General features: G+C 40.6%; 1 long non-coding RNA gene across 1 annotated transcript; it reads left to right on the top strand.

Moving 5' to 3' along the window:
- Nucleotides 1–8,322: 8,322 nt before the first annotated feature.
- On the top strand, nucleotides 8,323–14,020 carry LOC138923743 (uncharacterized). The gene is made up of 2 exons (XR_011437812.1): nucleotides 8,323–11,226; nucleotides 13,836–14,020. It is a non-coding gene; the product is annotated as an uncharacterized lncRNA (long non-coding RNA).
- The last annotated feature ends 541 nt before the right edge of the window (nucleotides 14,021–14,561 follow it).

Consider the following 14,561-nt stretch of genomic DNA (forward strand, 5'->3'; position numbering starts at 1 on the left):
GCTGCTCCTTCAGCCTGGGGTTTGCTTCCGTTTTCTTCGCCTCCCACCCACACTGAGCCCATGTCTACTCATCTTGAGCAGCTTTGCCCTTTAGGTGTCAAGAGCGGTGAACAAAATGGGTAAGCAGCAGAGCATGTCCAGACTGAACATCTGCCTGCAAGCTGGTCCAAGGTCTGGCATCAGGATGTGTAGAGTGCCAGGCCAGATAGCACCCATTCCGGGAAGTGCTCCCCACACTTTGGGCTGGTTTTCTTGCAACTGCCTTGTGCACACATGATCATGACATCTTGTATACATTGCTACCAGCCCTGGGCACACTGTTCTGAAATTAACTTCTTCTTCACTAGACTGTGGCTCCTTGACGGCAGTCATCCAGACTCATTTGTCTTTGTGTTTGCAGTGCCAGTGTTTCTTGTGCTTAAATGCCTGGAAAGGGAGAGATGACCTTCCAACTGCTTCCTCGTTCTCCACTAAGCAGCAGTGGTGCCTACATTTCCTGTGGAGCCAGTACCAAGCAGAGCTGGAGATGATCCCTGTGCCCTCAGTTCCTCAGACTCCAACAGTGGAGAGTGAATCATCGTATCACCCCTCCATGGCCTTGATCCAGCCCAAGATACCATTGTCAAAATCCAAAATTCTGGGTGATTGCTTCCCTTAAGATAATTATAACGTTTTTTCCCCCATTATAGAGATACTAATTGTTTATTTCAGAAAATCAGGAAAACATGGAAAAGTCAGAAAGACTACTTATATCCCCACCACTGTTGAACATTTTGGTGTATTTATCTCCAGATTTGGAAAGGTGATTCTATTTTCATTTGCTTAGGTTTGCCACTCTAGCAAGGACTGTAATACAGAGATGATACTATATTTGCATCTGGCTTTTTTGATATAATGTCTTAACGTCAGCATTTTCCTACATTAATATAAACTCTTGCTAAACATTTAGTGGCTAATATTTAACTTTTTTTTATCTCAAGGCTATACTGCCTTTTTTTTTTTTTTAACTTCCTGGTACCTTCTAAAGGAAAAAAGCTGATGAAAATAGAAAGTTCAGAAGGCTATTGATCTCCCAGTATTTCCTGCTCAACCAGAAATTCAAGCACCGGAAATCTCCTTAATCTCTCTGATTGTCTAGTTCGTCCTTTGTTAAACCTATTTCTTAACGTGGTTCTGAGGATTAAATGAAATAATTAGCAGTAAATTCCTACACATTCCTGCAGAAGGTTGGCACTCAAATTGGGTCAGTTTCCTCTTCTCTATGACCTCTGCAATTTAAGAGCAACAGCCAGGTCAGTCCCAGGGAGCATAGATCAGTAAATGACAAGGGAACTCCAGGATCTCCTACATCCACACTCTCACTTGTCAAATCAAAACCTTGCTCAGAGCTCCCTGGCTTAGCAGAGCCATAGAACCAGAAGCCACTTCTCTGAGTTCCAAACTGAATTTCTCCTCTTACCTGATATTACAGATAAAATGAATTTATCAGTCATTCAGACATTCACAATTGAGAGCTTTATAAGGAAGTTCTTAATAAGCATCTATTGTATCATCCCGGAATGACAAGTTATTTTGCTCTCATACAAATCTTTTTGATGGGGGCGGCAGGAAGCAGGGAAGAAGTGGAGGTGCTAGGAAATTGTGGAGTGGTCTCTTCTGTGCCAGCCTGGGGAGAGACCGGGTGAGGGGAATTCCAGGTTGAAAGTGAAAAGGGCAGTTCTTGACCAAGTCATTCTGGCCTATTTCAGGCCTCATGCCAGCTTCCCTTTTATGCATTTGTGAGATTGATGGAGAAGATATACAGTACCTGGCATATCCTAGCCTATTCACATGTCCACTGGAGAACTGGCCTGGAATCCAGGATAGAAATAGAAAGGCAGCTATCGCGCCACTATTGTGCCTCCTGGGCAGGCCTGGGTCACCTTAAAAGACAAAAGACATGTTCCTGGTGGCCTGTGGGTAAATATTACTCTTTCAGAGAGGTGCAGAAGGAAACCCTGTCCCACTGCCTGGGGAGTCCAGAGCATCGAGAAGAACTGACCCCGGGGAAGCACAACACTGGGTTGGAGTCACCATATATTTCAGGCCTCTGATCCCTCACCTCTAAAAAGAAGATTCTCCTTAGACTTGTGTTTCTTAGCTCATGTTGTTTCACGGAACAAATTGTTAAAGCAGTTCTCTTGAGAAGAGGGTGTTCAATACAGAGCTGGAGGGGCAGTGGAGGTGAGTCAGCGCGGGGCAGCTGCAGGAACGTCCTCACCATCTTGGGAGCTCCACTTCCTTCTCTGTGGCTGCTCCAGGCTCCTCTCTCTCCTTCCAGCTTCTTTGGTCTCCACCCTGCATCTTTGCTGCTCCTGAATAACTCCTGCTTGCTCGTGGCTTTCAACTGCCATGGCCCCAATTCAAGTTCATCCCATCATTTTACTTTGAACTCCACTACCAACTGATTAGTTCTGTGTGTCTCTTACTTCACATTCCTAACAGAAAAACTTTGATTGACTCAGTGTTTAGGGGTTGAATTCTCTCCCCCAAAAGGATATATTCAATTCCTAACCCCTAGTTCCTGTGAATGTGACCTTATTTGGAAATAGGATCTTTCCAGAAGTAATCAAAGTTAATATGAGGTCATACTGGGTTACAGCAGGCCCTAAATCAATATGACTGGTGTCCTTAAAGGCAGGGGTCAAATTTGGACACAGGAAAAAAAGACGCAGAGGGAGAACCCCATGTGACAACAGAGGCAGAGATTGGAGTGATGCATCTAGAAGCCAAAGAAGAAGGATTGTTGGCAACCACCAGAAACTGCAAGAGGCAAGGGTTCTTCTCTTGTGCAGTTGGAGCTTGATTTCAGACCTCCAGCCTCAGAACTATAAGAAAATAAATCTCTGTCGTTGTAAGCCACCCAGTTTGTGGAAATTCATTATGGCAGCCTTAGGAAACTAATACACTCAGCCTATCTTTTGGTGCCAGGCCAACCTCAGAATGTGGCCACCTCAGGTGGGATGCTCACTCTTTGCCCAGTCCGTTTTGGCCGAGAGAGTCAGGGCAATGGCATCTAGTAGCAGCCACTTAGACATCAAGGCTGTAAGCAGAGCAATTTCCTGTAGGAGGAGGCATGAGTGTGGATAGATGTTTGCTGGTGTGACCTCTCCATTACTAATTAGGTGGCTTTTAAATTAAGTTGCCTTTCTAAAGATGCACACTGCCCAGGAGTGCATGCCTTCTCTGGCTGTATTTCAGCCCAAGGGACATTTTGTTATTGTTTTTGTTTGCCAAAGCAGTATTTTCAGTACAAATTATTTTCCGTCTGCAATTCCCAGGTGATAGTTTCTTCAGATGAAAAATATATTGGTTACTGTCCAGACCTGCTCTTGTTCCCAGGTGAGCCCGGTGAGCAGCGCCACCCACACTGGCCAGCACCGAGGCAGAATGGCTCTGGGCCAACCTTGAAGGCATGTTTACCTGATACAGCCAGAGGCAGTTAGCATTTTAAGGTGAACTAATGATCTTAGGAAAAATTGAATAGAGCCAAGAGTCATATCAAGTGAGATAAACAAAAAAAAAGAAGCAACATCTATGGCCCAAAGGCTTGAAAGCTTGATGGACCCAGGAGACAAGAATGAGGAAGAAAGCAATTTAAAACCAAGTCCATGAATGACGAGTGTGCGCAGGATTTTGTCTTTCTTGCCTGAACAGTGTTTGCTTCTGGAACGGATATGGTATCTTAGCACAGAGCAGACCACCAAGATTCTCTACTCCTCAAAAATGCTTTGTTTGTGGAGTTAACTTTTGTCTTAACGAAGAAATCATTTTCATATATTAGAACTTTATATTTATGATGATAGCCCTGAATATTTGTTTAAAAAACTGATTCTTGACTTAAGAACAAAATCAGAGACTGATTTTCTTACTGACAGAACTGGCTAGGGTTTAGCTTTGCCATTTATCCAAATATAGTCTGGTGCCTTGTGTGTTTTAAATCACTTGTTTCCATGAATATAAAAGTTATACCTATTCACTGTAGAGATTTAGGATAGAAACTTGTTTTAAAAATTTTTTAGGGTCTGATGCCTATAGTGGTTTAGGAATGGTGCTTACAATCAGATCTCTGCTTAAGGTCTGTCCTGTTAGTGCATTGCTTTCCACTCCCTGAAACTCTAGGTTAGCTCAAAACTTAGTGTTGTTACCCCTCCAGGGAAGCACTGTTTTTACTCACCCTGGTTCTTCTATTAAGACAACTCTGCAAAATTTGTCAAATTATAGGAATATCTTACATTGCTTGTGCATACACATTTATGAAAAACCTTGGGAAAGATCCCCACATGGAGTCTGAGATTCCTTGACCCCATCCATCAGGAATGCTTCGTTTTCTCTGGGAAGTAGATGGGTTTAGCAGACTCTGATTATTGTCTATGGTTCTTAAGCAAGATCAGCATGCTGCCTCTTAGAGGTCACTGCATTTCTACAAGATAGGGGATGTCTGCAAATTTCCTGTCAAAAGTCCCTCCTTGTTTAGAAATAGTCCTTGCTTCCTTTTAATGTTTTCATCTTAAAAATAAGAGAAAACTGTCTCTTTAGTGCCTCCTATGAGCTGACAGATATGTGTTATCATGGCCCTGGGGAAGTTATAATAAGATCTGTAGCATTTTTACTCCAACATGTACCTCCCATGTAAATGGGCACTTGTTTACATCCACAGAGGCATGGCTGTGCTGGAGGACAACTGTGGCACTTGGAGTTATGAAAAACCATCACTGACCTGTGGCCTTGAGCCGCTTGTGTAAGCCCACAGCTAGGCTCTTGCCCATCAGTGTTCTGACTCTGATTCTACCTCCCGTCTATAACACCTGAAGGGGGTAGGTGGTGGCAAGCATTTTTTTCCGGTGTGCATTCCACTGCTGCATCCAGGGTGGTCACCCCATACTCCATACCACAGGTTCAGCACTCTGTGTCAGTCAGCTCTAGCGATGGCTGCAGCTGTCTCCTCTGAGAGCTTCTGAGACCATTGCCCCACAACACAGATGAGTCCTTCTGATCAAGATCTTCCCTTGCCTTCCATTGACATGGTGACACCATACTCTCCTAGGTTGAAAAGGTAAATAAAGAACATTCCTTGCATGAATGGGACTGCCTTTCTAGCTTTGCCTACAAGTCCTTCTCCTATCCTCCCTTTTGGTAGTGGTGTATGGAAGGAAATGATGCAACATTTGATCAACATCAAAAGAGATCATATTCTAGAAATGCAGTGTTTACAGCCTAAGGAGTTCAAGGGAAGACACAGTTGGAAGACATGTTGTTCTACATTTATGCTATAAAATTCTAAATGACAAATTTTACATGACCAGAAAATGAGTCATCATTCACATTTTCCCACATACTCTGGGTGAGATTTGCATTTGTGGTCATCATTGACAAGCGTGATAACAACCTTTGAGAGAGTCATTGGAAGACACTATGCATGGGCAGCATGATGGATAATGCCATATCATGACTAATGATGCAATCATTAAATCATGATATCAGGGAACTGCAAAGTCTAGAATATACTGTTTCAATAGCAACAGTTTCTGAAGAACCATACCATTGTAAAATATCAGTCAGGAATGGTGCATTTGACAGTAAAGAGCATAAAGAGATGGTTCTTGAATCTGAATAGGGAGAGATTACAAATAATCTTCATGTGCGCTGATTGGGTAACAAACAAATACATAAATACTGCTCTATCATTATTCTAAATCTTCATAGATAGATTAATAATGATGCCTCAAATGGGTCTATGAATTTTGTAAAATATTTTTAAATCAAACTGTTTTTATAGACAAGGAGTTTTCAGAAAATATTTGCCCAGGGCCACATACACCCTACCTGTAGTCTAGCTTCACTCATCTATTTTGGGAGAAAGAGGTGAAACATGAATATTTTTTGGTCTATGACCTTGATCTTAAACCATCCCTATAGTCATTCTTCATCTTTTTTGTATGCTCAGTCTCTCCCTCTCCTTTGCTTCTTCCCTTGTACTATTTACATAATCAAGTTCCCCTTTCGTAGTGTAATCTTCTCTGACATTTCTATCCCATTGAGTCACCATACTAATAAACTTTCTTTTCATCAGTACACTTATTGAAAGGATAATTCACAGCCTCTTCACTCATCTGCACTAATTTCTTGCAGTCTGCGTTCGACACCTGTTATTGTACCTTTTTTCCATTTCCTTCTGTAGGCACTGTCCATGTGTTTTTTTTTTATTATTATTATTCATAAGTAAGTCAGCATTGACCCCTCTTATGAATCTCAGATGTACATTTCTGCCTGCCTACTAGACAGCTCCTCCCTGAAGCCCTCATGGTTATTCAAACTAGACAAACTTAAAAGCAAATCTACTGTTAAGCCCCATGCTTTACTACTCCCATCTTCCACCCTCACTAAAAATGCTACTGCTGACTTTACTATTTTGGTGGCAGTTATGGAAATTTTTTCATCCTCCCTTTTCCCAAATCCTTCACCTCTGAAATGTTGCTAATATTTGTTTTAGTACTCATTCCTGCTGGCTTGGGAGAATGCAATTGTTTTTCAACCAGTATTTTCATGTCTAGTCTCTTTTCTTCTTTTGCTCCATTCTTCACAAAGATAATTAGTAATATTGATCATCAATTAATAATTGTTTCCTCTTGCTGCATTAGAGATAATTGGGATACAGAAAAAGTTTCCATTGAATTCTAAGATATGTCCCAAGGAAGACTCATTGAAATGTATCCTGTAGTTCAAAATTAACAAGAAGAGTTGAAAGTGGAGAAAATCCCCAGGAAATAGAAGGAGAAAAAGACAAAGAAATGAAAAGAGCAGAAAAAAGATGGGAAAAGCAAGAGATTAATCCAGCAATCCACACGGTATCTCTAACAGGAGAAAAGAGCGGAGGAAACAGAGGGAGTGACACTTAAATGAGGAACGCCTCCTGGGAGGTGACCCTGGGCGTGAGACTGTTACCTGCAGCTCTCCAGAGGGGTGTCAGCCTGTGTGGAATGCCCCCAGGCCAATTTGGTCACTTGGCAGATGTCAGTTTCTTTTTAGAGATTATCTGTAGAATCTAGCAGAGGAGATTCAAAGGTATTAAGTCAGTTATTAGGTCAGAAACCTCAGTAACAGATAGTAAAAGATAAAGGAGACAAATCTGAGACTAAAATCTGCTAATAAAGTTATCTATGACCAAACAGACACAAATAATCCTGCAACGGTTTATTGGAATTTGGGAGAGGCCTCTCTCCTTTGCCTTGAAGGGCACGAGACAACAATGTTAACGAAAATCTGAGCAACATCACACTGTGACATTGCAGCGTGAGAGGACTTGTAGGTGACTCTGATGGCGGGGCGTGGAGGGGGGCACAGCTGGATGAAATCTTCTATTAAGGACCAGCGGGTACAATGCCTCCATTAAAGCCCCATTAGCATAGATACCATAAAATTTGCAAGTTCTAGTAAATTTATACAGTTGTGCTACCATCACAATCAAGCTTTACAATATTTCTATTGCCCGAAAAATTTCCTTCATGCTAACATGCAGTCAGTCCCATTGCCATTCCCATCTGCTTTCTGTCTATCATTTTGCCTTCTCTAGAAATTTCAGGTAAATTGAATCATTCACAATATGTAGTTGCCTGTGTCTGAATGTTTTTACTTAGCATAATATTTTTGAGATTCATTCATGTTGCTGCAAGTATGAGTAGTCAGCTCCTTGTTATTGCTGAGTGGTATTCCATGTCTGGATATACCATAGTTTGTTTATTTATTCACCAGATGCTTGGACGTTTGATTGATTCCAGTTGGGGGCTAATATGACAAATGCTGTTATCAACATTCACGTACAAGTCTTTGTGCAGACATGTTTTCATTTCCCTTGGGTCAAGACCTAGGTATGGAATTGCAGGGTCATATGGTATACCTATGTGAAACTTTTAAAGAAATTGTCAGACTATTTTCCAAAGTGACTCTACCATTTTACATTCTAATCACTTCCAATTTCTCCACATCCTCACCAACACTTGGTATTCAAAGTCCTTTTTGCTATAGCAAACCTAATAGGTGCAAAGTGGTGTCTCCTGACTTTAATTTGCATTACCTAATGACTAATAATATTGAGCATATTTTCTTGTGCTTTTTAGCCATATGTATATTTTCTTTGGTGAAATTTCTTCTCCAATATTTTGCTAATTTTAAAAATTAGATTGTCTTCTTATTATTGAGCCAAAAAATTCATTATACTAGAAGCAAGTCCTTTATCAGATATCTGACTTATAAATACTTCCCCAGTCTGTGGCTGTCATTTCCTTCTCTTAATGGGATCTTTTAAAAAGCAAAAGTTTCCCATTTTAATGGAATCCAGTTTATCAGTTTTTTTCTTTTATGTTTCATGTTTTTAGTATCTAAGAAATCTTTGTCTATCACAAGATCATAAAGGTTTTTTTCCTGTTACCTTGTAGAGTTTTCTAGCCTGAGCTCTTCCATTTAGGTCTATGAAGCATAGTGAATTAATTTTTGAGTCTGGTTTGTGATAAGAGTCTCAGGCTTGGCTGTTTGTTTGGGTGTTTTTGGCATATTCATATAGAATTGTGCAGCACGGAGAGCTAAAAATATTATCCTTTCAACATTGAATTGCCTTGGCACCTTTGTCAATTATCAGTATACCATAAACGTGTGGGATTATTTCTGAACTCTCTGTTATGTTCCTTGAATCTAGGTCTATCTTTATGCCAATACCACATTGTCTTGATTACTGTAGCTTTACAGTGAGTTTGATATTTGTTCTTTTTAAAAATTATTTTAGCTATTCTAGGTCTTTTGCATTTCCATATACATTTTAGGATTAGCTTCTCAATTTCTCCAAAAAACCAAAAAATAACCTGCTAGGATTTTGATTGGGATTGTGTTGAATCTGTAGATCAATTTGGGGAGAATTGCAATCTTAACAATACAGAGTTTTCTCTTCCATGAGCATGATATACTATTTTATTCTTTTTGATGCTGTTAAAAAATATACTTCTTTTCTTAATTTAATTTTCAGATTGTTTTTTGCTAGTATATAGAAACAGAATGGATTTTTGTACACTGATTTTGTATCCTATGACATTGCTAAACTTACTTAGTAGTTCTAATAGATTTTATAGTTTCCCTGGGATTTTCCATATACAAGATTATGTCATCTGTGAATAAATACAATTTTCCCTCTTCTTTTCCAATCTGTATGCTTTTACAGTCCAATATATCTGCTTTTACATTATTTTTCTTGCCTTGTTGCACTGGCTGGAAACTCTAATACCATGTTGAATAGAAGTGATATATTAGTCAGTGTTCCAGAGAAACAGAATCTATAGAATATATATAAAAATATTTTTATTATGAGGAATTGGCTCACATAATTATGGAGGCTGAAAAGTTCCATGATCTGCCATCTGCAAGCTGGAGACCTGGTGTAACTCTCATCTGAGGCCAAAGGCCTGAGAACCAGAGAAGCTAATGGTGTAAACTCCAGTCCCAGGGCAGGAAAAGACCGATGTCCCTGGTCAAGCAGGCAGGCAGGGAACAAATCCTTCCTTCCTCCACTTTTTGTTCTATTCAGGCCCTCAATGGATTGAATTGTGTCCACCCACGCTGGGGAGGGAGATACAGTTTACTGAGTCCACCAATTCAAATGCTGATAATCTGTTCCGGAAACACTCTCACAGACACACCTAAAAACTAATGTTTAATCTGGGCACCCTGTGGCCAAGTCAAGTTGACATAAAATTAACCATCACAAGTCGTTAGAGTGGATATCTTTGTCTTGTTCCTGATCTTAGAGGAAAAGCATTCAATCTTTCACATTAAGTATGATGCTAGCTGTAGTATTTCTGTAGAAGCCCTTTATCAGACTGAGATTTCCTTCTATTCCTAGTGTGTTAAAATTTTTTAATCATGAATGAGCACTGGAATTTGTCAAATGCTTTTTCTGCTTCATTGGGATGATATTTTTTTCTTTTTTCTTCTATTAACGTAGTGTATTGCATTAATTGATTTTTCCTGTTAAACTAACCTTGCATTCTGTGATACGCCTCACTTGTTTATGGTGTATAATTCTTTTTGTATTTTTCTGGCTTTTTTTTTTAATAAGATTGGCACCTGAGCTAACATCTGTTGCCAATCCTTTTTTTCCCTCTTCTCCCCAATGCCCCCCAGTACATAGTTGTATATTCTAGTTGTGAATGCCTCTGGTTGTGCTATGTGGGACGCCACCTCAACATGGCCTGATGGGCAGTGCCATGTCCGCGCCCAGGCTCCAAACCAGCGAAAGCCTGGGCTGCTGAATTGGAGCTCGCGAACTTAATCACTTGGCCATGGGGCTGGCCCCATCTGGGCTTTTTTGTCAATATATTATTAAAGATTTTGCATCTGTGTTCAAGAGTCTAGTTTTCTTTCCCTGTGATGACTTTATCTGGCTTTGGTATCAGGTTAATACTGACCTGATAAAATGAATTAAGAAGTGTTCTGTCCTCTTATGTTTTCTAAAAGAGTTTGTTTGGTATTGTTATTATTTATTACATAAATAGTTGATAGAATTCATCAGTGTAGCCATCTGGGTGTAGGCTTTTCTTCGTGGAAAAATTTTTTATCGCTAATTTAATTTTTTTGCTTGTTATAGGTCTATTCAGATTTTCTGATTCTTCTTGAGTCACATTAGGTAATTAATATCTTTCTATGAATTTGTCCATTTCATCTAAGAGATGGGATGCTGAACAGCTATGCTTGATAATTCAGCAGGTTTTCTTAAAGAAGAGCAGAGCTGAACTTTTGGAGACGATTTTGTGTTGATGGTGGGGTCTAGCAGTAGATGGAACGTGGTGAAGGTCCTTCTCTTGGTGGAAGACAAAACTGCTACTTCAACGTTCGGGAAAGCAAAGGAGAGAGACAGTCATTAGGGGGACACTACTTTTAGAGGGATGTGTGGTTTCACACTGTTGGAGCAATAGCTCATATAGAGCTTTAAGTTTTCTGTTTTAGAGAGTAAATCCTTACTGTTGTCCTCAGTCTTCAGTAAATTTTTTTAAATCTTCAGCTTGTTTTTAGCCGTATTTTGGAGAGTTAGCAAAGGGGCACGGAGGAAAGTGGTAAAGAAGAAGAAGGAAGAGGAGGAGGAGGAAGAAGGCAGCAACCCACAGAAGCAGAAGCAGAACAAGAGAACCTACAAGATGTCAGGAGGTGAGTCCTCGTGCAGCAGCAGCTCAGAAAATGGCAGAGGTGACAAGCAACAGCCAGAGAGAATCTGTGGACCAAGTAAGCATTCCTCGATGATTTCGAGATTACTTTGCGGAAGTAAGCTCAGTTAAAAAAAAACAGAAGAAGTTAGAGTAAGTCTCAGTACCAAACAAATCCAAAAATTTCAGTGGCTTACGACCACAAAGTTTACTTCTTACTCGCACTACCTTTTTATTGTGAGTCAGCTGGAGGGCTCCAATTCAAGTCACCCTGCCTCTGAGATCAAGGCTGAAAAAAAATGGAATTTTTGGAATCTAAGGGATGAAGATTCTGCGTCTTTGAGTTATGGGTACTTAAAAAGGGCCTATTTGATCACCTCAAGCATATCAAGACTGGGGACAAATTAGTCACACACCGTTTTCCCAGTAATCATTGTTTACATTCCCCAGGGGATCAATGGAGTCAAGGTATTAGCTGCTCCTTTCATATTAAAAGCAATCAGATAAAATCACGTCATATAAAAATGTTCTCTTTCCCAAGGTTAATAATTGCATTTTTAAAAGGACAAGTTAACTCTCCTGGAGACACTGCTTATTACAAAGGAATAAATGGTAGTATTCCCCTGCTTATCCGCAGTTTTGCTTTCCCAAATTTCAGTCACCCGCAGTCAACCTCTGTCAATCGAGGTCTGAAAATAGTAAATGGAAAATTCCAGAAATAAACAATTCATAAGTTTTAAATTGTGTGCCATTCTGAGTAGCATGATGAAATCTCACACCACCCTGCTCTGTCCAGCCCGAGATGTGAGTCCTCCCTTTGCCCAGCAGATTCGCACTGTACGTGCTCCTCGCCCATTAGTCACTTAGTAGCAGCCTCAGTTGTCAGATTGACTGTAGCGATCTGTGCTTGTGTTCAAGAACCCTTATTTTACTTAATAATGGCCCCAAAATGTAGGAGTATTGTAGTGATGCTGGAAATTTGGATATGCCAAAGAGAAACTATAAAGTGCTTCCTTTAAGTGAAAAGGAGAGGAGAAAGTTCTCAACTTACTAAGAGAAGAAAAATATTGTATGCTGAGGTTGCTAAGATCTACAGTAACTTTTACTACAGTATATTGTTATAATTGTTCTATATTATTATCAGCTATTGTTCTTAATCTGTTACTGTGCCTAATACATAAATTAAACTTTATCATAGGGATGTGGGTATAGGAAAAAACATAGTTATATATAGGATCGGGTGCTATCCACGGTTTCAGGCATCCACTGGGGGTCTTGGAACATATCCCCTGTGGATACGAGTGGACTACTGTAGTAGAATTTCAGATAGCAATGACAGGTAGATAGAGAAGAATTTTTATTCTTTGGGGTGAAACTTTGGAACTTAGATCCCACCAATAGATGATGCTATAACTTGCCTATTCAAAAATAAGCCCCATCCCGAACCAAGAACAGCAGCTAGTCAGGGGAGCTGAAGAAAAGAATATAAAAGAAGCATTTAAACCCCCGTTAATGGGTTTAGTGCACTTAGACAACTTACTTACGTCCAATTATTTTACTGTTAAATGTCTGTGCATCCAACCAAACAGAAAGCTTCAAAGCAGATTGACTAGTAGATTAATTCACAGCCCTCAGGAGGAAAGAGGGATTATTTAAAATGGGGTTTCCTTACTTCTTACCATCCTGCTTGGAGACTTATTCATAGTGAGACTGACATCTAAGGCGACCTTATATGAAACCATATACCAACATATCATAGGAAATGGGCCTCGATGTCACATTGTGAGGGGGAACCCTACTGGTCAGGGTGATCTAAGCACTTTGAAAACAGCACAAGAACGAGACTGTTGGAAATATTCTGATGAATTAGTTGTATAATTCTTATTTTCTCCATATTTTCCTTTTTCCTTATCTTCTCTACCCCCATCCCTGCTCCTAATAGGCTCTGTGCTCCATTATCTCTGACGGGGCATGTAGAAGGGTGGGAAGCAGAGGCCTAGAGACTTCTTGGATTTGTTTTCCTGGAAGCTTTCATCAACTGAGGAGATCAGGGTTTGAGGGGAAGGGGCAAGGCCACAGTGGGAAGAGAGACTGAGAAGTGATGCCCCTGGCTTGAGGAGAAGAGGGATCTAGGGTCTCGGAGGAGCAGGGCCATGGTTCTGCTTCAGGGCAGAGTACTCAAGACGTGATAAGCCTGGAGGGACACGGCTGCATGCCAGGCCGAGGTGGAAGAATTTGTAGTCCTTCAGATTTGGTGGACCCAGAGTAGAAAAAAGATTCTGTGGACTCAGAGTAGAATGGAAGTAAAGAAAAGGACTAGGCCTGAATTTAGTGCCAAGTTAGCTTCATGGAGACTCAGAATAAACACAAAATTAATATATTTTAAATACAGAGATGAGATTTTTCATATATCTGACTTTGTGAACTGAGGTTTATGTCACTGTGCAGTTATATTCTTCTCTAAATACAAATTGAAAGCTTGAGGCTTTGGGAGTATAATGGGTTTCTCACTAGAAAAATTTTTGATAAAGGCAAGGAAAGGAAGCAGGTTACAATCAAAGAATTACTTTTAAGGCTACTGAGCAGTCAACTAAAAGAGCATTTCTATTTTAGGGTTCTTCGACCTTTGGAGTGGGTAGCGGCCCAGCTGCTGTGACTGGAGGGATGCACAGGAGGAAGTCTTCTCTTCAGAAGATACCTCTACCACCCCTCCTGACTGCTAATAAATAGTTAATACATTTTGTTCTTGATTTTAAGCTTTGAAAACCTAGGTTTCAAAATAAAAATCATTAAAATGATCTTCACCGCAGTGGGTAGGATTTTCCAACCTTGCATCTCACTGAGAGACAGTTCCCTTCTAGTGGGAGGAGGAGGGTGCAGAGGTAGGAAGCCTCATCAGGAAGGACGATTGAGGTGGACCCGCTATCCCTGGGGCTGATGTGAGGGTGTGTGGAGTGGGGAAGAGGTTAGGTAAGCTAGGCCTCCAGAGCAGTGACTCTGTAGAGAAAGCCCTTGACGGGAGTCTCCTTAGAAAAATTAAATGATCCGTGCCCCGGAGAGCTGTTTCTAGCTATCTTCCCCATCCGTGGAAAGCAAGGCCAATCAGTGTTAGAGAAGCAAGTGACAATAACCTTCTTGGTTATTGTCACTTGCCCTAGGCAGAAGCATCCCTTCCAGCCTCCTCCCCGGTCACAGAGCAGAAGTCACAGAGCTGGGGTGGGTGAGAGAGCAGATCACCAACTCCTCCATTCCCAGCCACCACTCAGCCTGTGCTGGTGGGGAGGGGCTAGGTTGAACATGATACTTGAAGTTTTATACATTAAGATATTCATTGCACAG

Source organism: Equus caballus, chromosome 4, assembly GCF_041296265.1.
Source record: "Equus caballus isolate H_3958 breed thoroughbred chromosome 4, TB-T2T, whole genome shotgun sequence".
Classification (NCBI taxonomy): Eukaryota; Metazoa; Chordata; class Mammalia; order Perissodactyla; family Equidae; genus Equus; species Equus caballus.